This window comes from Parasteatoda tepidariorum, chromosome 5 (genome assembly GCF_982258835.1).
Source record: "Parasteatoda tepidariorum strain Cologne lab strain chromosome 5, Ptep-v5.0, whole genome shotgun sequence".
Taxonomy (NCBI): Eukaryota; Metazoa; Arthropoda; class Arachnida; order Araneae; family Theridiidae; genus Parasteatoda; species Parasteatoda tepidariorum.
The window spans coordinates 77,287,942-77,310,848 of NC_141759.1; the positions used below are offsets into that span (position 1 = coordinate 77,287,942).

General features: G+C 28.4%; 1 protein-coding gene across 1 annotated transcript in view; it reads left to right on the plus strand.

Annotated features, from left to right (window-relative positions):
- The first annotated feature begins 5,767 nt into the window (after positions 1–5,767).
- LOC107440006 (uncharacterized) overlaps positions 5,768–22,907 on the plus strand; it is a 41,796-nt gene continuing 24,656 nt past the window's right edge. Inside the window, exons 1-2 of the mRNA XM_043052028.3 lie at positions 5,768–5,833; positions 6,852–6,977. The gene's annotated coding sequence lies outside the window, so the exon portion shown is untranslated. The remainder of the gene's footprint in view (positions 5,834–6,851; positions 6,978–22,907) is intronic.

The following is a 22,907-nucleotide window of genomic DNA, read 5'->3' on the forward strand; positions in this document are numbered from 1 at the left end:
AATTTTCTGTATTGTTGTTGAGCAGTAAGACGAAGAAAAATAGTTTTATCATGCCATTCCATGCATTATTTATTTAACAATATAGAAATACTAAATAAAATTATATTGCCATATTCTGCTACCATCTAATTTCCTCCCTGTTACTCCATATTATATTTTGCGTCCAGCTGATATTTTTGAAGGAAAATTTCAAATTAAATTAAGAAATAATGCTTGAGTAGTTAAATTTTTAAGAACTTTTCCTCTTCTTTATACAAAAACTTTTCGGATGAATTTTTAATCATTAAACATTTTAAAGTGTTTATTTTTTGTTTTAAAAGCATCCCTAATTTTTTTCCTTCTAAAATCCTACCTATTTTATCATAATCTGAATTTAATTTGTTTACAAAACATATTTTATCAAAGCCAATACTCTAGTCCTCTCTCCTTTTACTCTAGTCATTTGCAATTTCAAAATTGTCATAATCAGATTGTAAAATTGTAAAATAAAAACCTCACTGTATGATTTTAAAGTTAGATTTTCATTTTGAGTGTGTGAAAATTTTAACTTTAAAAAATATTCTTTTTCTTCTTACTATCCTAAAATATAAATATTAATTATTATTTATTTTCATAAAATAAAACTAGCTTTACTTAAAGATTTAATCAGGATTGAAATAAAATTGTTGTTTGAGTTTTTAAATTGTCATTTTTCATAATAGTGATAGAGATAAAAATAATTTAAAAATAAACAAATTAATTACAGCCATAAATTTTCTTCCACTTCTTCTCTCCCTAAAATTAAATAGAGAAATATTCACCTAACTTTATTTTTAAAATTTCTAAGATTTTACCTAACAAAAAACCTGAAGCAAAATTTAAAGGTACCTGTAAACAATTTTTTTCAGGGGGTGAAACCAGAAAAACATTTATTATTTTAAAAATTGCCAATATTTTTTTTATGTTATAAAAGTAATTTTAAGGGGCATTTTTAACAATTCTATAATTATTTGAAGCTACTATGTACAAAAACAACAATTTTTGCCAAAAAGTCTACATTACATTTAAACTTAAGAAAAGCAGTAAATACTGTGTTTCATCTAAATTAAGTTAGAACAAAAATGCAATTGAGATGAAGCAACATACATTTTTTAAATCAACTTGTGAAAGCTGCATTTAGTAATTATGATTATGTCCGACCGAATAATTGTCCGACTACTAATGATTGTCCAACAAGTCCAACTATCATCAGTTACTATTTTGAGAACGCTGCTATCACAAAATTTACTTTTATTTAAAACAAAACAATTCCATAACATGTATTTTGCTGATAAGTTATTATGAATTACAAACATAGTAAATAAGCCCCCCCCCCCAAAAAAAAACAAGGAGTAATATGTAAACATTTTAAACGGAACTTTTTAAAAGAAGATCACAAAAATATATTCTGCATTTACAAAACATATTGTGCAAAGAAGACTTAACGAATGAAAATTTAAACAAGATTTATTTTCTGCAATAATTAGAATTTTTTTCAATCATCATTATTTCTTTATTATATTAAATTAAACAAGATAAAAATATAAAATAAATACTTTTTGTTTTCAATATTTCTGAATAATTTGAAATTAAAGTAATAGGCACAATGTTGATAATATAAGTACTTATAAGCTTGAGATAGAGTTTAATGTCAATGTTAAAAGAAAATTGCTTCCTACATCATATCGAAATATTAATAGTAATAAAAGTTTAAATATATTTAACTGTGTTTTCATGACACTTACGTACAACTATAAAACTTTTCAAATATTACATCTAATAAAAAAATTTTAATACACATATCATGCTTGCCAACACAAATTTCCTAATTTCTGAAGATTTATAAAAATGTTGCAGAATAAATTATACACTACAGTAATTAAAAGTAAATAAATCATGAAAATTATTACAACTATTTCACAAGATAATTCATTTATTTTAAAGCAAAAGACAACGTAAAATAAACTTTATTCGTTAATAAAAATGATATATTCTTACTTTCATCGTCTTATATAAACATCTTGATAATCTTTTGGTAAAACGTAAGTTAAAAATGTATATTGGTTGTTGACGTATGCCTGTTTAGGCAGAGGGGGTGCGATTGTTCTTGTTTTTTCAGTGGCGCCATCTATGGCCAAGAATTCGACTTCTGCCACTCCATGCGTCGCACCCGTTTATAGGGCGGACCCATTCATACTTCCATTCATTCATTCACAGATCGTAATTTTGACCTGAATCAGAGAACGATCTATCTCCAATCCAGTACCCCCAGAGGTATTGATTTGTTATGGGAACATGGAGGACTTTTGCGACTCGATAGATTTAACATGCATCAGTCACTTTACTACACGAGGAGTCTTCGGTCCACGAGGTTCGAACCCACGAACTCTCGAACATGGGCCTAGCGCCCTACCGATCAGGCTATCCCGGCCATGTTAAAAATGCATATTGGTTATTAAATTAAATAATGTTCTTTCGTTATTCAAAAAAGCAACAGTTGTTCATTCGTGTACAGTACAAACACACACAGCGGGGATAGAATTACATAAGTACACGTCTTTCATTTAACTTCCACAAAACAGCTAACAAGATGACTTTTAGCCACGATAGATTTAAGGAGCATCTTGCGGCGTAAACACAACGATTGTTTCGTTTGCTGTCAGGATCAAACTTATATAGTTTGTCTAAAGTAAGTATCCCCCAGCCATTCATCTAGACACGTGCAGGGGCGGATCCAGAAATTTTTCCTAGAAGGGGGTCATAGACTCAGATCACCCCCCCCCCCAAAAAAAAAAATTTAATTTTTTTGCAAAAAAAAATTTTTTTTAAATATTTTCTTTGAAAAAAAAACTGGGGTTTTTAATGCTAGTCTTCTCATTTATTTTTTTCATAATGAACAATAGAACTGTACATAAATAATTCAAGTATTAATAATTCACGCATGGTGCCAGAGTTTAGTTACGAGTTTCGCAAGTTTCCCATTTTCACGTTTATACAATCTTTGGTTAAACCTGTTGAAGCGCGTTTCATTTGTTTACGATGAAACTATGACGAATTTCGCTTTAATCTTTTGGATTATGATTCTTGAAACAGTGAAGAACATAATTAAATGAAGAAAAAAAAATCGATTTTTCCGACCTACCTAGGTGTATATGCCCCCGTAAATAATTTTTAAAATATTTTATTTTTTTTGTAAACTATTAAAAAAATTATTATTATAATTATTATTATTATTAATTATTATTATAATTATTATTATTATAATTATTATTATTATTATTATTATAATTATTAAAAATTATAATTATTATTAAAAAAATTATTCCTTCTCAAAATTATTATTTTATCAATTAGGGGGGTGTCATGACCCCAAGGCCCCCCCCCCTCCGCTGGATCCGCCACTGGAAACGTGGCGGTGACTATGGTAACGAGGCATATAACTATTTCAAGTAGGGGTGTGGGGTCACTGTTTAGGACATTTTTTTGGCCCGGGTAGGTGAAAGAAAGTGATTATTTTTCTTCAAAGTGAAGAGAAGCTACTCTCCTTGAAATGCACTATTCTTGTTTCCGTAGCAGCAGACGGCCTCAGACTTTGTGGTTTAGGGAATTCTTCCCTTAGACAAACGATACGACACCTAAACTTTTCACCAGAATGGGTCATTTCCATTTGCAGTGTCCGACTTCCTTCTCAAAATTGAATTAGCTCTTGAAAACAAACAGTAGTTCCGTCCTAGTGAATTGGCTTGAAGACGAAGCAGAAACTATAATAGAAAGAAAAAAACTTACATTGAAAACCCTAAAATTAAAACTATTAAGCCTTGAATATTTATTTGAAGCAACAATTATTTCATTTGAAAAATATTTTAAAAAATTGTAATATCCATTACAATGAAATTGGTTGAGTAAATTTCGGTATTGACGCGTGGGCCAAGCAAGGAGCAAAAAATATCAAAGAGAAAACGGGGTTAGTTAAAAATTGCTCTCAAGAAAACAATCACATATTTTTTTAAAAAGAAAATTATTCTACAAAACACTTTCACTCCTCTCAGTTGGAGTGAACAATTGAGCGAATACTGATTCGAAAATATCTCAAATTCAATAATTTTAATTAATTATCAGATAAATCACAATGACACCTAACTATAAAAATATTTACGTTCACTGCACAAGCTTATGCAGCATATATATATATATATATATATATATATATATATATATATATATATATATATATATATATATATATATATATATATATATATATATATATATATATATATATATATATATATATATATATATATATATATATATATATATATATATATATACACACTGAGTGGCCAAGTGCGTCATCAGTAATACTGTGTTGCTTGCTCAGATATGGGAAAGAAAAGTGATTTAACTGAATTTCAACGTGGAGTTATTGTGGGTGCGAGATGTCTCGGAACGAGTATCAGCAAAACGGCTGCACTTGTGGAGTGTTCTAGAGCTGCAGTTGTTAATGTGTACAAAGAATGGACAATCAAGCAAAAAAAGGGTCTCAACGTCAGACTTGTGGTCGTCACAGGGTACTGAAGGCTCGATCAGAGAGAAGGCTGGCCAGGGTTGTGCAGCGCAACAGGATAGCAACAGTGTGACAAATTGCAAGTGATCTTAATCAAGGAGCAACTGTGAACGTCTCTGAATGGACTGTTCGACGCAGACTGCGCCGTATAGGGGCTCATTGCGCCGTACTGAAGGGGTGGTCATAATAATTTGGCCACTCAGTGTATATAACAGTCGTCTTTGTATGTTATACTTGTAATAAGTCTTGGTAGTCCAGATATTTTACTTCTCCAGAAAATAAGGTTGCTACATTGCTAGAAATTTTTCGGAAAAAGTGGTTGGTCAAATAACAATTTATTTAATTTTTATTTCACCATATTCAAACTAAATTGCCAAATAACCATAAAAAAGAAGGTAATGACACTGTCAATTGTGAGAAAACCGTTTATTAACTGCTTTCACCTAATAAGGTTAAACAACCAGAATTTTACCGCCCCAACTGAGCCCATCTAATGAAATAACTTAGCTGCTTGAAACTGTGTGCATATTATAATCGAGAGGGCAAATTTTCCAGTCTCATGACAGACAGAACTGGGGCCCGAGTCCCATCATTGACACATCAACATTTCCAACTCCATTCCCTTCAGCGCTTCAGGAGTTTCTAGTGTCCTGCACTCTGCATTGCCTATAACCTAACAAAAAGCAAAGCTTCTACTATGCTCCATTACATTTCTTTTTAACCGTTTTGAAACCATGCTAATTGTGAATGGTTAGAAAAACGTGCATAGTTTGGCATTCATGGTCGGATAACCACACTAGCTGTAAACGGCTTCCAAACCATAAAGGTAAAATTTTTTTAACGGTAAATTTTATTGTTATCCGTATGGACAGACTTCTGCTAGTTATTTTACCATAATTTTAGAAAAAAAATCCGAATGGTGTATAAACTGACTCTATTACCAATTTTTTTCTCTTTTTCAGAGTACAAACAGCAATGTAAATTTGTTGTACTGAGCAATTCCCTTAGAAGGGGAAAAATCATTATTTAAGTCTGATTTATAATTGTCATATACACAGCAAAAAGATATGACATGCATATTGATATTTTTTTATCAACGCTTTATTCGCTTATTATCTGCAAAGGAAAGGTTATTTATCAGTAGAAGCTATCACTTCCACGAAAACTCTTTAAAAGGAATTATTTTATTCAATTCTCACAGAAAGCGATAGGGTTTGTTCATGACTGTAACAACTACTATTACATGAGGTGAGATTAATTGTTTATTATATTATTTTACTAAAATTTAATTACAGCAATACTATTTGTTTTCATTTTTTGTGCTCGCAAAAATTAGGTAAATTTAAGTCGTTTGACTGGAACTATACTTTAAACATTTAAATAAAAGTTCCAAAATATTTTTGAGCATTTTAATCGCCAACTTTTCTAAATTTTTCGTTGCATTTTAAATTTGAAAGTAAATTGAAAATGTGTTCTTCTTAGTTAAACAATTGGATAATAATTTTTTTATAGAGATAGTTTTAAGCATGATTACATATGAATTAAGCAAACAAATAAATGCACGAAGATCACATGGTTGTACGTTAAACTAATTTGTGCCAATTGCGTTCGTTGGAACGGTTCGAATCATTGAGAAGCATAGCCATCGTTTGAGTAATATTTTGTAGTTTTTTAGGAGAATTCATTCGTAATTTGCGACTGACACCTCATACTTTACTAATTTGCCATGATATTTCAAAATGAACTCACTGTTTATAATCGGACCAAGAATATCTAAATTTTTGGAATAAATAAAGTGTTTGAAGATAAATCTTTATGTGATTAGCATTGCTTTTCGCCACCAATGCTCAGCATCAACATTTCATGAGAGTTAGTTTTCATTTAGTTTATTTTTTTTATTTTTTGTAAAAATTATAAAAATTGGCTGCTATTAGCTGGTTTTTATATTGGAGAAACAGAATATGTGACATGCTTTGGTGACATGCTAGTTGAATAATATTGAGTATTTGAATCAGTAATCAAGAGGTACTAAGTTTTTAACTTAAATAATGGTGAGTATATAGGAAAATACTTCATTTACCCTTTTCATAAAAGCACATTTTTTGCAACATGAAATTAAAATAACATATCTTTCAACGTTCTAAAAAAGTTTAAAGGAAGGTAAATAAAGGATATTTAAATATGACATTTTTTAGTTTCTTTTTTCACATTTTATCAAAAAATGCCACTTATGTACTAAATTTATATCTGTTAATTTATTAAATAGCCTGATGTAGAAAAAGGAAAAATGCTGAAATGATCAAAGAAAAATTCTCTCAAATCGAATATGCGTATCAAAGTTTGTAGATTGCATAGGAGACCACAACTGTCTGTTACCATTTCTTTCTAACAGGTAGAATTTTGACATTTTTTTCATCTTCAGACTTGATTGCTAGAATGAAGTGTGATAATTTTCTGATTAGCAAATATATTATATAATAATGATTTTTAGCAATCTGCCTTACCCCAGACGCTTATTATCATATATATATATATATATATATATATATATATATATATATATATATATATATATATATATATATATATATATATATATATATATATATATATATATATATATATATATATATATATATTAATTTAAATTTTTTGGATTTGGGTATTAGAAAAGATGAAAATATCTGCTTTGTTGATTTATACGATAAAAAAAATGATTTTAATTTAAATTTAAATAAACTAATTACTTGGAATTCCAATGTTTCTAAGAGCATATATTTAAATACCACATACCATATATTTAATGGTAAATATATTTAAATTTATTTAATAAAAACATTAAATATATTTAAATACCATATATTTAATGAAATGAATAGAATTAAAAGAATATATAGAAATATTTATTTATCCAAGAAACAAATCGATAAACACTTTCAAAATTTAATAAAAAACAATGGATACCCAACTATAGTAATAAAATTCTATATGAGATCATTGAATTAATCGTATATTTTTGTGGATATATTTACCAAAAATTTTCTTTGTTTATTGATATAATTTTCCCGCGTGCAAATCCATTTCGGGTAAATCCTTTGCCAAAATTATTTACTAAATAATTTCTTTGTTAAGTTGTATAATTTTACAATGTGCAAATCCATTTCGGGCAAATCCGTGGTCAAAATTATTTACTAAAAAATTCCTTTACTGAAAAAATTACTTTGTTAATTTATACAATTTTTCCATGTGCAAATCCATTTCCGGCCAATCCGCGGCTAAAATTATTTACTAAAAATTTCTTTATTAATTTATAAAATTTTTCCATGTGCAAATCCATTTCGGGCAAATCCGTGGCTAAAATTATCTACTAAAATTTTTTTCTTTGTTAATTTATATGATTTTTCCATGTGCAAATCCATTTCGGGCAAATCCGTGGATAAAATTATTTACTGAAAAATTTCTTTATTAAATTTATAAAATTTTTCCATTCGCAAATCCATTTCGGACAAAAACGTGGCTAAAGTTATTTACTAAAAATTTTTTTCTTTGTTAATTTATATAATTTTTCCATGTGCAAATCCATCTCGGGCAAATCCATGGCTAAAATTATGTGCAAAACAGGCAATTCATGTTTCTCTTTTCTCTTTTTTTCTTAAATAAATATTTATTTTCTTAAATTATTCATGGTCAACTTCTATAAATTTTCCAGTAAAATATTACCTTGCGCACATCCGTTTCGGGCCCATCCTTGGTCACTAACAAATCAAACGCACTTCAGCAATGCAGTAAGAACGGCACTTTAAAACAAAACTCCTCTAGTTACGCTCAATTTGCTCTTTTGTTTTCATATTTCGCAATCTGGCAATCTTGTTACGAAAATCTTTTTTAAATCATTCTTGAAAAATTTCCCGTTCATGTAAGTACATTTGAATTCATTACTCGCTTTATAGATTATGTTTTATTCTGTTTTTTCCTTTTATCTGTTTTTACGTGCTATACTTTTACCTATTGTGTTTTATTTTATTTGTTGTAATTTTTGTGAAAAATTTTTTTGAGTGCTCCTCACACTATTGTATTAATATATTTTGCTTTGGCTATATTGATACAATATCAGAAAGCACTCTTTTTTGCGGATATAATCGTGTGGGCTGATGAAAAGATTATATCTTTTACTTTCCGGATTTTTAAAAAAAAAATTTCTCCTAGTTATTTGTTACTTTTTTTATTATTATTTTTCTCCCCCCCTTTTTTTATACGTCTGTTTTCCTTAGTTTTATCTTCATTTTGAACTTATCTAATGAGTTCTGTTTATTTGCAGCTTATGCGCAATAAATGAAACTTATTGTTTTTCTTAATTTTCTTCATGTTGTTTTGTATTTATTTGTTTTGTTGTGTATATATATATATATATATATATATATATATATATATATATATATATATATATATATATATATATATATATATATATATATATATATATATATATATATATATATATATATATATATATATATATATATATATATATATATATATATATATATATATATATATATATATATATATATATATATATTATATATATATATATATATATATATATATATATATATATATATATATATATATATATATATATATATATATATATACATATATATATATATATGTATGTATATATATATAATTGCCTGTTTTGCACATAATTTTAGCCACGGATTTGCTCGGAATGGACTTGCACATGGAAAAATTATATAAATTAATAATGAAAATTTTTAGTAAATATATCTACAACAATATACGATTTACTCAATGATTTTATATAGAATTTTATTACTTTAGTTGGGTATCCATTGTTTTTTTATCAAATTTTGAAAGAATTTATCTATTTGGTTTTTAGATAAATAAATATTACTTCACATTCTTTTAATTCTATTCATTCATTAAAAGTGGTATTTAAATATATGTTCCTAGAAACATTGGAATTCGAACTAATTAGTTCGTTTATATTAAAATTAAAATCATTTCTTTTATCGTATAAATCAACAAAGCAGATATTTTCTTCTTTTATAATACCCAAATCCAAAAAATTGAAATTAATATTATTATTATGATTACGATGTAAGATTAATTCTTCGGGGTAAATATCATTTAATAGAATTGTACAATCTTGAAAATTAAAGATAGTTAAATCATCAATATATCTAAAATCAAATTTAATACTAAGAGTATAATTTTTTCATAATAATGCAAAAATAAGTTAGCTAAGAAAGATGAATAATTAGGTCCTTGCGGTATTCCTCTTTTAAGGAAATGAATAGAATTAAAAGAATATGTAGTAATATTTATTTTTCCAAGAAACAAATAAATAAACTCTTTCAAAATTTGATAAAAACAAAGGATACTATTGTATAGTATTGTAGATGTATTTACTAAAAATTTTCTTTATTAATTTACATAATATTTCCATATGCAAATCCATTTCGGGCAAATCCGTGGCCAAAATTACTTAGTAAAAAAAATTCTTTGTTAATTTATATAATTTTTCCATGTGAAAATCCATTTCCCGCAAATCCGTGGCTAAAATTATTCACTGAAAATTTTCATTGTTAATTTATATAATTTTTCCATGTGCAGATCCATTTCGGGCAAATCCGTGCCTAAAATTATTTACTAAAAATTTCTTTTCATGTGCAAATCCATTTCGGGCAAATCCGTGGCTGAAATTATGGGTTAATAAGTGCGCAAAATAAAAATCAGAACACCTCAATAATTTTTTATCTAGTCAACTGATATTCTAGGACTCAATCTTAATATTAAGACAGGCATAACTTAATTCCACTAATCAGTTAGTGCGGACATAAAAGCAAACTTTCTTGAAACAAGCATTTTGTTATCGGCTTTAATTTTTTGACCTTCAAAACATAGAGGTCAGTCACAATCCAGAAAATATGCTCCCAGTATATTGGACAGGAGAGCTGTCAAAAGAAAGAACCTTCTAAAGTTATTTCAGTTTTCAGGTATTTCAAAATATTTTTGAACCGATTTCAGCAAATTGCACACAATTATAAAGCTGGAAAATATAGTTCCAATAATTTATTCAGGAAAGACTGAACCTCTTGACGTTAATTCTAGTATCTGCGTATTTATTCATATCTCTAGGGCGACTTTAGCGAATCAAGATATTTTTTCACACAATTATAAGACTATGGGAAATATGGTACCAGAAGTTTATTCATAAAGACTGTCGGAAGACTGGACATCTTTATGTTAATTTCAGTTTTTACGATTTCGACATAACTTTGGACCATTTTTAGTCTATAAAAATGTATTTACACACAAATATTCTTTTATTTCCAATGAGCTGCACAATCAGTCTTCCCGATGAGCAGACCTAGTGCGTTCTCCAGAAGTGGTATCCACTCTTTCAGGACCACCACCGTGAGATACCGTTGGCCATGTTAATTTGGAAGAAACTAGAGGAGTCTAGTTTCTGCCACACTAGATGGCAGCACCGAGACTATATTTTGATGCTAAAGAGCACTAGGAATTCAATTTTGCCGGAAATGCCAAGAGTCAATAAGGCACTCCAGGGATCTTTTACATGTCGCATAATCATACGACATGGCCGCTGAGGATTTTCTGCATCCCGAAAATTCGGTGCCTGGGCCGGGGATCGAACCTGCAGACTTGGGCTCAGAAGGCCGATGAAAAATATAAATCTGTGGAAAATATAGTTCTAATACTTTAGTCAGGAAAGGGGTCGAAAGTTTGATCCTCTTTATGCCAATTCCAGTTTTTGAGTATTCATACATATCTCAGGAGCGACTTTAGAGAATAATTATATTTTTGCACAAAATTATAGAAATCGTTTATATAAAGATAGTTCCATACTAATATTTTTTTATTAATATATTATTTTTTAATTTATATATTATTTTATAATTTTCTACCGAACTTGATTTTTGGGAATCACTCCGTATTTTGAAAAATTCTGATAATTTAGTTAAAGATCTTTCTAGCCTTCCATCCTTTCCCAAAATTTGTCAATCTTTGCTAATTTAAAATTTTTCCCTCTGAGGTTCCAGTCAAAAAGCCTCATACCTGTTACTTATCACTCTTCTTTTTATTTTCTTCTTCACACTTGTTCCTCTGTCCTGATTGGTTGAACTATTTTGCACGTGTTTATCTCTTTACTTGTTCCGGCATCGGAGAAGGTTTTTGTTTAGCGAAGCAGAAACTGTAGTCTGTCCATTTATACAGTTTATTTGTGCTTTTTTCTACTGCTTGTACATTAGTAACTTAATATGTTCGAGAAAAAGAAATTTTGAATTCCGAGAAACACATATCTTTTATTTGAACATAAACTATATAATTTCTAAATGTCAAATCCTAAATTTAACAGGTATCAATCGAATAACCCATGTTAAATGAAAATTTTAAAACACTTACCTTTCTTTAAAATTTTATAATTTCGAAACTATGAGGTTGATTTCATTTAAATCGTTTATTTTATAGCTTAGTAATTATATTAAAATGTATTATACCTAAAAAGTAATTTATCTTGGAAATTTTTTTTTCCTTAGAATTATCTTTGGTTAAACAAGTTTTACAGTGGTATGTAAAAAGCTTTAGTTTAAATACAAAGTGATACAACAATCAAAAAGCAATTAAAAAAAGACCACTTTTTAGAATAACCTGTTATTTCTTTGAAGTATACCTGAAGTAATGGAATTTTTTTTTCTTGATAAAAAAGAGAAAAATAGTTCAAACGTTAAGTGATTAACGGTGATGCATTCATCCTAGGATGTTAATCAAATTACAAAAAAATTGGCACTCTATAGTGTTTTGGCACTCTTTATTAAAAAAGCATGTATAAAGAAAGAAAAAAATATTTGTTTCTTAGCAAAACATCATAGAAAAAAGAATCTATAAGAAAAAGTACCTATAGGAAAAGGAAAGGAAAATTATAAAAAATGAACGTAATCGGAAGTAACGATCTAGAAAACAATGCTAAAAAGTTGTGCTAAACCCTATTTCTGCTTGCATAAATAGTAGAAAACGTAAAAAGTGTTTGGAAAGGCATTATGTTATTAATAATAATCTAAGAAATAGAACATAATCCATGAGCACTATATTACATTATTAAATTTAAGATGTAATTTTAGGTTTGTAATAGTTATTTGTAAAATTAAAATGTTAGATTTTAGAGATGAAAATTTTTATTCAGTGTAAACTTGCTTAAAAATGAACATAATAGTACTATGCCCATATTGGGTTAATATATCTGACCGCACAATCATGCAGGCTTGGCCTTAAAGGTTAGGAAATGAAAACTCTCCAACGACTACAGAATTTCCATAGATTAAGGAAATATTCACTTCACAACAACAAATTCAAACAGAACTACAAATTGAAGTGTTGCGAAATTGATGTAACAAATGAGGGTATTGAAATGTTAAACATGGAGCTCAAAGTTTTCTCTTACGACTTGAAAACACAAAATAACAAGTATGCAACAAATTGAAGTGTTTAGTACACAAGTAATTGAAGTGCATTGAAATTGAGCCAACAATTAAAGATATAGAAGTATTGACTATGATATCCACAGTTTCCTCCTACGACTTGCGAACGATTCTTGCAACTTGAATGCTCAGTGAGCTACAAATGAGGTCTTCATTAGGCAACAAAATAAAGTGTTCTGAAGGCACCAAATTAAAATTGACCCAACAACTGAGGCTATGGAAATGTTCAGTATGATATCCACGATTTCTCTTACGACTTGAAAATGCACGTAGCATGTAGGCAGACAATAAATAAAAATGTCCAGTGCGCAACAAACTGAAGTCTTCAATAGGGAACAAATTAAAGTGTTCAGAAAGCAACAAAATGAAGTGTATTGAAATAGATGTGAGAAGTGAGGGCATGAAATGTTCGATATGATGTTCACAGTTTCTCTTACAACTTGAAACGGCACGTAGCAAGTTGGCAATAAATTAAAATGGCCAGTAGGCAACAAACTAAAGTCTTCATTAGGTAACAAATTAAAGTGTTTAGAAGGCAACAAATTGAACTGTATTTAAACTGAGGCAACAATTGAGGGTATGGTAATATTAAATATGATATCTACAGTTTTCTCTTACGACTTGAAAACGCAAAATACCATGTATGCCACAAATTGAAGTGTATTGAAATAGAGGTGAGAAGTGTTTACAATGAAGAATAGTTTATAATTAATAATATTAAAGACTTATATATTTCTCCTGAAAATCAACTATAATTGAAGTGGATCTACTGTTAGGTTTTTCTATTTTTAGTCAGACTTTAAGGCTTGATTGTAGTCAGAGCAAAAATTTACGCATATCTTTTGAAAACAACCGTAGCTCTTTAATGCGACCTCGCATCACATGACCTTGCCTCTATAACGACCATTCATAAAATCCTGTTTTCTATTAGAAGTATTGTTTAAGAATTTACTTTAAATTACGATACATATGTTTAAATATATATAATGCTACCACTAAGAAAACAATTTCTCAATGATTGGGCAAATTGACACTCATAGGCATAATTATTACATTTGTTTCCAGTAGATGGCCGCACAAAAAGTTTTGAATGAAATAAATGACACAAAAGTGCTCGCAAGTGCAGGGAAAGGATTAGTACAGTCCGCAAAAAAAAAAAAAGATATCACCCTGAATAACTTTCGTTCTAATGATCGGATTTTCACGAACTAAAAGTCAATCTTAATGGTTCCTAGGGGTGGCCTCAAATATGCTAATTAATTAGTGCTAACTATTAATTAAGTTACGAAATCAGACACAAAAACGTACTTTCTCTGAACAAACATGTAATTTTTTTTACATATTTGGATTCTTAATCTTCAAAATATAGGGGGTAGCCGCAATCTGGGAAATATGGTCCCCATAGTTTGGTCAGGAGAGCGATCCAAAGTTCGTACCCCTTAATGTTAATTTCACTTTTTACGTTTTTAGTCATATTTTTAAAACTGATAAAGCAATTCAAAGAAAATTTCACCCAGTCATAAAAATCACTCACCCAAAGATAATTTCATGAAAAAAATAATTTTTAATAATAATTAATTATTTTTTATTATTTAATTAAATTGAAAATGAAAAAATTTTGAATTATAAGGTATGAATTTTTTTATACCATATTAATCTACATATTTTTCAATTGAAAAATCTGAAGTTTCAACTGTTTTTATTTATTAGAAGCTGAGAAAAATTAAAATTAATTATTTAAAAAAATTAATTTGGCGACAATAAAGAAATGATTAAATGGGGCGATTAATATTAAAATGTGATAAACTTGCGAGAACTTGACTTCGCGCGCGTCGCGTAAAATTTCATTCATATTTTTTTTGCTAATAATCGTTTGCTAATCTTTTTATTTTTATTTTTTTTAAACTATAAAATACAATGTTTCTTTTCTAGTCTTCTAAAAATCGATTTGCAATTTAGTAAAGAAATTTGAATAAAACATTTTATTGAATAAAAAACATTTTATTCAACGAATGTCAAGTTTTATAAAAGCATGCTTCTGATAGAATATGATTATACAACAGATTGTGCTTCTTTAATGTGATTACTTTTTATTTTTTTCAGTTTTTTTTACTCAATAACTGATACAATTGCAATAATATACATACGTATGAATAAATTTGGAATGAAATATTTATCAATTTCTTGAATATATATTTTATAAATATCAATAAAAATGCGTAGTCAACATTTTTAAGCATTTCTCACAACATCGCAAATTTCTCAACATCTTATAGGGTAAACTAACCAGTGAATGAACACTTAAGCTTAGCTTGCCCTTAAAAAAAATCATAAAAATCTCAAAATTTGTAATTTTAGCTAAATGATAGTGTCGACGTATTTGTTATTAAATGCAAATTATGTAAAAAAAAATTAGATAACTTACATAATATTGTTTTAAGCTTTTGGTGGCTTAAATAATAAGTAGTAAGATAACCAAGTGAAGGAACAATTCTTACCAGTGAATAAACACTAAATTTTCCAGTGAATGAACACTTAATTTTGAGAATGTTTGATGCTCGTTAGGAATCCATAGGCCACACAAATGCCTAAAAACAAGATTTTTCTTGGAATTACAACATATAACCACAGTTAACGTGGAAAATGTTACTTTTTTCAGGCATGGAATGGAAAGTAAAATATGTTTAAATACATAATTTAAAAAAATGTTTTTTATTTTTTTTTCTCACAGTTTAGTAGTCCGTTCTAAATTATGAGCGTTTATCATTGTGTAATCCGGTGATGTTTTTATTATTATTATAATTAGATCACTTTTTTGTTTACTCTTTTCCCTATATTTTTTAAACTTTTTTTAAAATCTTTTTAAGTATTTTTCTTCTCTTCGTCATACTTTCTGCTTTAACTTTTTTTTCCAGCTCTTTCAATCTCTTTAAATTTTCGTTCTTTTTCTGAAGTTAATGCAAAAAAGTAATTTATTTCTTTTTCTTTTGATTTAACCTTCCTCTTTTTTCCAAATTTTTGGCCAATGTAAATGTATCTTCGAAATTTCTTTTGATTTTTCCAGTACCATTTCTAGAATTCCTCATTGGATAATAAATGAGAAAAAGGAGTTTCGAAGTTTGAGTAAAATCCGTCTCCCATTGACTTATATCTAGTGAATCTTCAGCAGTACTTACCATTTACTTATGGAACCAATTTTTTTGCAACTAACAATGCCTCAAGAGGACTTATCTCAAAATCAGTTTTCAAGATACTTTCATTATCAATGTTAGTTGTATCAGCTTCAGTGCCAAAATTTGATTAACCAAATTTTCTTTTTGAAATAAATTCTTCAATATTGAGAAAAGCACAGGCTATTGGATATTTGGGAGATTAAATTTTTCTGTCAATGTTCCTTTAAAAATTTGCAGCATAACTTGTGAGATTTCCTTCTCAAGCTTCTGAAGAAATAGAGCATCGTTACTCTCGAAGTATGTGTTTTGTTAATAAGCTGTCTTGCTCATTAACTCTTGGTGTCTGTCTCACATGCATTTGTTAAAGTAAACGTTTTCTACATCGAATGGAAAAATATCGCATTTAATAAAAGCATTTTAACTTCATCAGTTGATGCCTTAAAATCTTATTTAAAAATGGATGTAAAATTTTCCCGGCATATGTTTTACAATTCTTTTGTTTTCAAGATCTAACGGGAGAGTTCCATGAATTAGGTACTAAACCAGAAAATTTGTTTTGATGAACAAAACTTGCACAGTTTCAAATTGATATGAGACTTATATCTATCCAGAAGAAGCAAAATAAGGAATTTGATAACATTTTTAATTAGCCATGGGTAGAAACATCTGTAATATATTTGTAAAATGTTGCTGCGGTCATCGTTTCATTTCATGAATCGCTTTTTCCAATGAAATATATAGTAGTGACTGATTCTGTAATATCTCAAAGAATTCTTCAGTAAGGAAAAACTACCAATGGAGGTACTTTTTTCTTTCCTAGGTACTTTAGAACATAAATCCTTATAATTTTTTGGGCCAAAGATTTTTCCCGTTTAAGGGCAGTATTCAACTCTTGTTTCGTTCGCATTGTAAATGCAATTACTTTCTAAAAGGGTGCCAGGGCTACTTCCCTCCTAAAGATTCTTCTAAAGTTCTTAAAACCAGTATTTCGAATATTATTCTCTAAGGGAAGTTTTGCCTTTTGAAATTATCTTCGCATTGCACTGAGTTATCGGTGGAAGTCACCTTAAAAAAAACTTCACCCATTTTTCACCTGGATGATTGTCTTTAAATGGATTTTTCCTACCAGTTCCCGTCTGGACATTAAGGACCGCAATAAGATAATAATTTAGCTAATTATTGGCACAAAAACCTGCAAAGAAATTTTCGATTCAAGCTTTTATTGTTATATTTATTTGTTATTTAGTCAGTAAACATAGTTTATCAAGGTGTCTAAGGTATGATGTAATAACTAATCACTACATTTATAAAGATAAATAATAAATAAATTATTATTATAATTCTTTAAACAAATTTAGTAATTAAATTTGCATTTTGAAATGAAATTGTTATAGGAACTATTCATACAACATTTAACTGAATTTTGCATGTCCTCTATACCTCAAAGCTACTTATTATCCATGTAAAATCTTATTTCACACATACTGTTCATTCACTGGGAAATCTATTCCCAGTGAAGGAACATGTCTGTTCCTTCACTGGTTAGAAGTTGAATTTTGTATTTTTAACATAATTTTGATGTATAATATGACTAAAGGTACAAGAAAATTAAAATTTTTCTTTTATTTTCATTAACTTGAAAAAATCCCAGTTAAGGAACACTTGTTTATTCATTGGTTTTTCATCGTTTGGTAATCCGGTTAATAAACACCCCCTAATCTCAGTACTTGCTTATGTTATGATGCTTAAAATAAATAAAACGTAACTTCAATAACCATATTTTGAATTCTCTTTTTCACAATGAGAAAAAGAACATTATTATATGCAATTAATTGTACTTTAAACGGATAACTACAAACCCTGACCTTATAATTTGTCAAAGAAACAAGGCATTGAACAGATACTAACAAATTCAAAACTTTTTCCAGAGAAGACTCTAAGTCCAGGTAACTCAGTGCATTGTTAGATGACTTCCTATTGTTAGGTAGTAAGCTACTGTTACCAATCAATCGAAATCAAAACGATTAAAATGTATTTTTTAAAAATATCTATGAAATGTTCCTTCACTGGAGTGTGTTCCTTCACTTGTTGGTTTACCCTATATCGTCTTAATCTTAAAAGAAATTTCCGGAAGTGTTTCGCAGAACTATTTTACCAACTATTTAATTAAAGTTTAACATTTTTAAAAATCTTATTCTTTACCCTTTTAAGTTTATTATTTCCTCATTAATATACTAATCAATTTTTTCAGTACTTTAATTTAGGTTTTCTTTAAAAAAAACTTGACTATAATTTTGAAAAGAACTTTACTTTAAAGACTCATATTGCTCCAAGGGATCTACTCAATAATTTCGCTATTTCCAGAATGAAATCTGTTTGATCGAAACATATTATTCCCTGAAAATTAACTTTTATTATTTATCTAAGCTTATTCCATTTATAACGGTATTAAGGTTAAGGATATGCGATGGAAGCCCGTTTACTATTATACTATAAATGCATTAAATCATGTAGCTTGAATAATTTATTTCAAGCAAATTATTTAATAATTTTAAGCAAATAAAGGTGTAAAAATAAACTCGATCGAAATATTCTGAATGTATACCCTAAAATATATGCAGAATAAACTTTGAAATCGATATATAAAAAATACCTTTTCAAACAACTTCGAGTAGGACAGGAACGCTAACTTGTTTTAAATAGTTGTCCTTGTAACTATTTAATTTCGATTCCTGGTGCTAGGGGACATTCCATTTTCACATTCGACTTTTGAAATTTCAATTGTAAACGGAATTTTTTTATGTCCTTGAATTAAAATGTTAAGGTTTGCAGCAAAAAAAAATTGTACTGCATTGATTTTTTCACAAAGCAGTGAATTATTAATTTTTTCAATCTAAGAACCTGTGCCTCTAACTTATGTAAAATTTATTTTAATATCGAGTGAAATAATTTAATATGTTGTGTAACTAAATGGATAATTCCAAGAAACTGAATCGAAAATATAAAAACTTCATTGATTTAAAAAAATAATAGATAATAGTAAAAATAGACATGTTTTGAGCGTAGAATAATAAAAGTCACAAGTTATTCAAACCTGACAAGTCTTGAGAATGGGCGATTATATTTGAACGCTCGAAACTTGTCGACTTTTAGTACCCTCTTCATATGTTTTGAAGCCAGTTGACTTTTTATTGTCAATTATACTGTTTTACAGTTGAGTCTTGATCATTATTTTGATAAGGATTTTACACTCGTTAAAGTAAACATATGCATTTTAATATTTTAACAGGATTCATGTGGTCTTTAAAAACGTAAGAGCATCAATATTGTAAAAATTATATTTAACTTAAAAATTAAAATTTTGTGACCAGATATTTTCAGTTAATGAAATTAAATATTTTATCTTTTAAGTTTTTGTGCCCCTATTTCAGTATCTTAAATATCTTACAAGCTCTGTTTAGAAAGAGAGTATCAGATATACATAAGGGAAACAAAAATAATCATAGGAGCAGTATTTGGTGGTAAATGTAGCTTATCGTAATTGAAGAATATGCTGTGCGACACTTAGTGGTGAATTTGAGAACGTAAGTTTCAGAATGTATCGAAACATGAGGATGCTATTTTCAAATCATCTTTATCCAAAGAAAACCATGTAACCTAAATATCTAGCAGAATGAAGTGATTTTTTGAACAATTAATCATACAATATGCAACATATTATTTCAATATCTTATTCTTAAACATAATATATTTCAATGTTTTTAAAATGCCACTAAACATTCAGCAATTCCTTGAGTTATAGAAAAAAGAAATATCGTAAATTATAGAAAACTCTGTGAATGTGCATTAGAATTACTATATACAATCTACATTTTATTTTTCAAGCACTTTTTTTCCCTGCAAAAATGATAATCCCTAAAATTTTGTATATAGCTATAATAAGTTAGGTTAATTTGATTTTAGTATGAAATCCTCGAATAAATATAGCAAAAACAACATAATCTAAATAATATCAGATGAAAAGTTCATGTGTTTAAATACTAAAAACTCAGAACGTAATAAATAATTTATAAATCGATTCAAATTTTCTTTTCAAAGGGGATTAAAAAAATAATTTTTTTTTTTTGCTTTTTGGACAGAAATCAGCTTTAAAATTGTCTATTGCCTAGAAACTTCGAGATATCTTCTATTAATAATAAATAAAACCTCTTAAACAATCACAGAACTTTATTTAAATTTTTTTACGGTCAGATTTTGGTTGCTTAGCAACCTAGTAAAATTAAGCATTCCTCTTTTGAATTAGTCAATGGGTTATCTTAAAATATTCATTTGCGCAGGCGACTTTTTTTGGCGGTTTTCTGGACTATCGCCAAATATATAAACCTTTATTGCTACCAAATTTACCACCAAATTTTTTTAAAATTTTGTCTAATTCAAAAATTTTGTCCCTAATTCAAGTGTCTAGATTCCAAATATGTTAAAAAAAATATATGTTTATTCAGAGAAAGTACGTTTTTGTGTCTGATTTCGTAACTTAATTAATAGTTAGCACTAATTCATTAGCATATTTGAGGTCACCCCCAGAAACCATTAAGATTGATACTTAGTTTGTGAAAATCCGATGATTAGAACGAAAGTTATTCAGGATGATATCTTTTTTTTTTGCGGACTGTACATGAAAACGAATCTACAAAATGGAAGTCAAGGAGAATAATGCTAAAAAAATTTCCAGAAAACTAATTAAGAAATAATAGCATCTCGAATACTAAACAGAGAAGAAAATCGCAAAAGAATGAACCAGGCTGATAATTGTGATTATTTGTTTTGAAAAAGTCTCAAGTTTTGAAACACAGCGATGGTTGTCTATACGAATTCCGCACCCGACCAACACCTCCTAGAAGTAGAAAGGCCTGAGCACGGATCAATTTAGTAGTCCGATGTGACGAAGTTAACTACGCAGTTGACGAAAAATAAGAAAGATGTCACTAGGTTAGGGGTACTAAGCTGCGCTGTGGTTCAAAATACAAAATATGTCATTACGTTTGGACTACTAAGGGATATTTATGGTAACCCGTGCTGAGGCCTGTTCTTTCTAGGAGGTGTTGACCCGACTCGCATTAACCACAGTACTGGCGTAAAATATCCTCAGTGGTAGATGGATCATGGGTTATAGTCTCTTTGCTGCTAGGCTAACCGAAGGCTTAAGAGAATAGAAGGGCTAGTTAATTCCTCTCTTAGAACTGAAGCTACGATTTCCCTACTCGTGACGTCACTGTGTACACAGATCTCGGAGATTGCAAGCAAAGATATTATGAAAACTTTGCATCATTCTCTCTGTAAAAATAAGTTCGATTTTTTCCTAAAATTAGATTTCAAACTTTATACAATTAACACATTATTTCCTTTGAAAAACATAGTTAAAAAATTTTCTTGACCAAAATATTTAGTTAAATACCATTTTAAACTAATAAAAATATCTTACTAGTTGTCGCAAATGACGCTATAAATACTTTTTTGAAATTTTCGGTTTTAACTTTTATTATACTAATCTTTCATTTTTATAAACTTTTATTTTTATTATTATTTTATTATAAAAAAAGTTTAATACATATATCGACACTTTTTTAGTTACATATTGTTCGATAACAATAATTTGTAAAGTTGGGTTAAATTTAGAATCCTGATTTTAAAATATGCTGTTAATGGCAATTAGTTTATACTTAATCATTAGGAAACAACAACCTTAAACGCTAATTACTGTAACAAAATAATAATTTAGGTTCATAATAATATTAGGAATTTTACAATTGCTTATAGATGTTTAAATTTAAAAGAAAATAGTTTAAAAATCATAAATATTTAGAATAACTACATTAAAAATTACGTTATGAAATTCGGAAAATTTTAACTATTATAATTATTTATACTTTTCATTAAATTTTTTTTTCGTTGACTTTATCCATATTTTAATTTTTTCGTCGTCCTTTCTTTTTGAAGTAACTGGGCGGTTTCAATTTACATTGCGAATTCTTATAAAAGTTTTGAAAGACAAAATAAGCGCATTGCTGTTTTATTCACAGCGGGAAATCGTCCCTCTAATTCATTTATAAGTTCTTTGATGATGCTTTTTGATTTTCTGTAAGATGTTCTCAAATTCCTGACAAACTTCCATCCATGGAACAATTAATCCACCCAATTAATCTTATCTTATTAGAGAGCACTTGGTAGAGTTAGGACAATTTTAAAAACATTCTAATCGGCAATCCAAGCAAACTTCATAATCTTCTTTCAAGAAATGCTTACTGCATATTCATGCAGATTTTATATAAAACTGGGTTATTTAGTTTGCAACGTTGAAGCCATTCTTTACATAGTTGTTCATTTACTTTAGGAAACACGTTGAAAACTATATTTTTTCTCAATCGCACACACTGGCATTTCGTAAATAATTTTAAATTTTTGTAATTCACGTAAGGAAACTGAGAATCATTATAGAAAACAGCGAATGTCTTGGAATATGTCACAAAAAAGAATGCTCCAATATTAGAACTAGTTAGACCGAACTCTCCGTTCTTGAAGTAACAGTTCAAGCGTTGCGCCACCGTGACGACACAGGCGGAG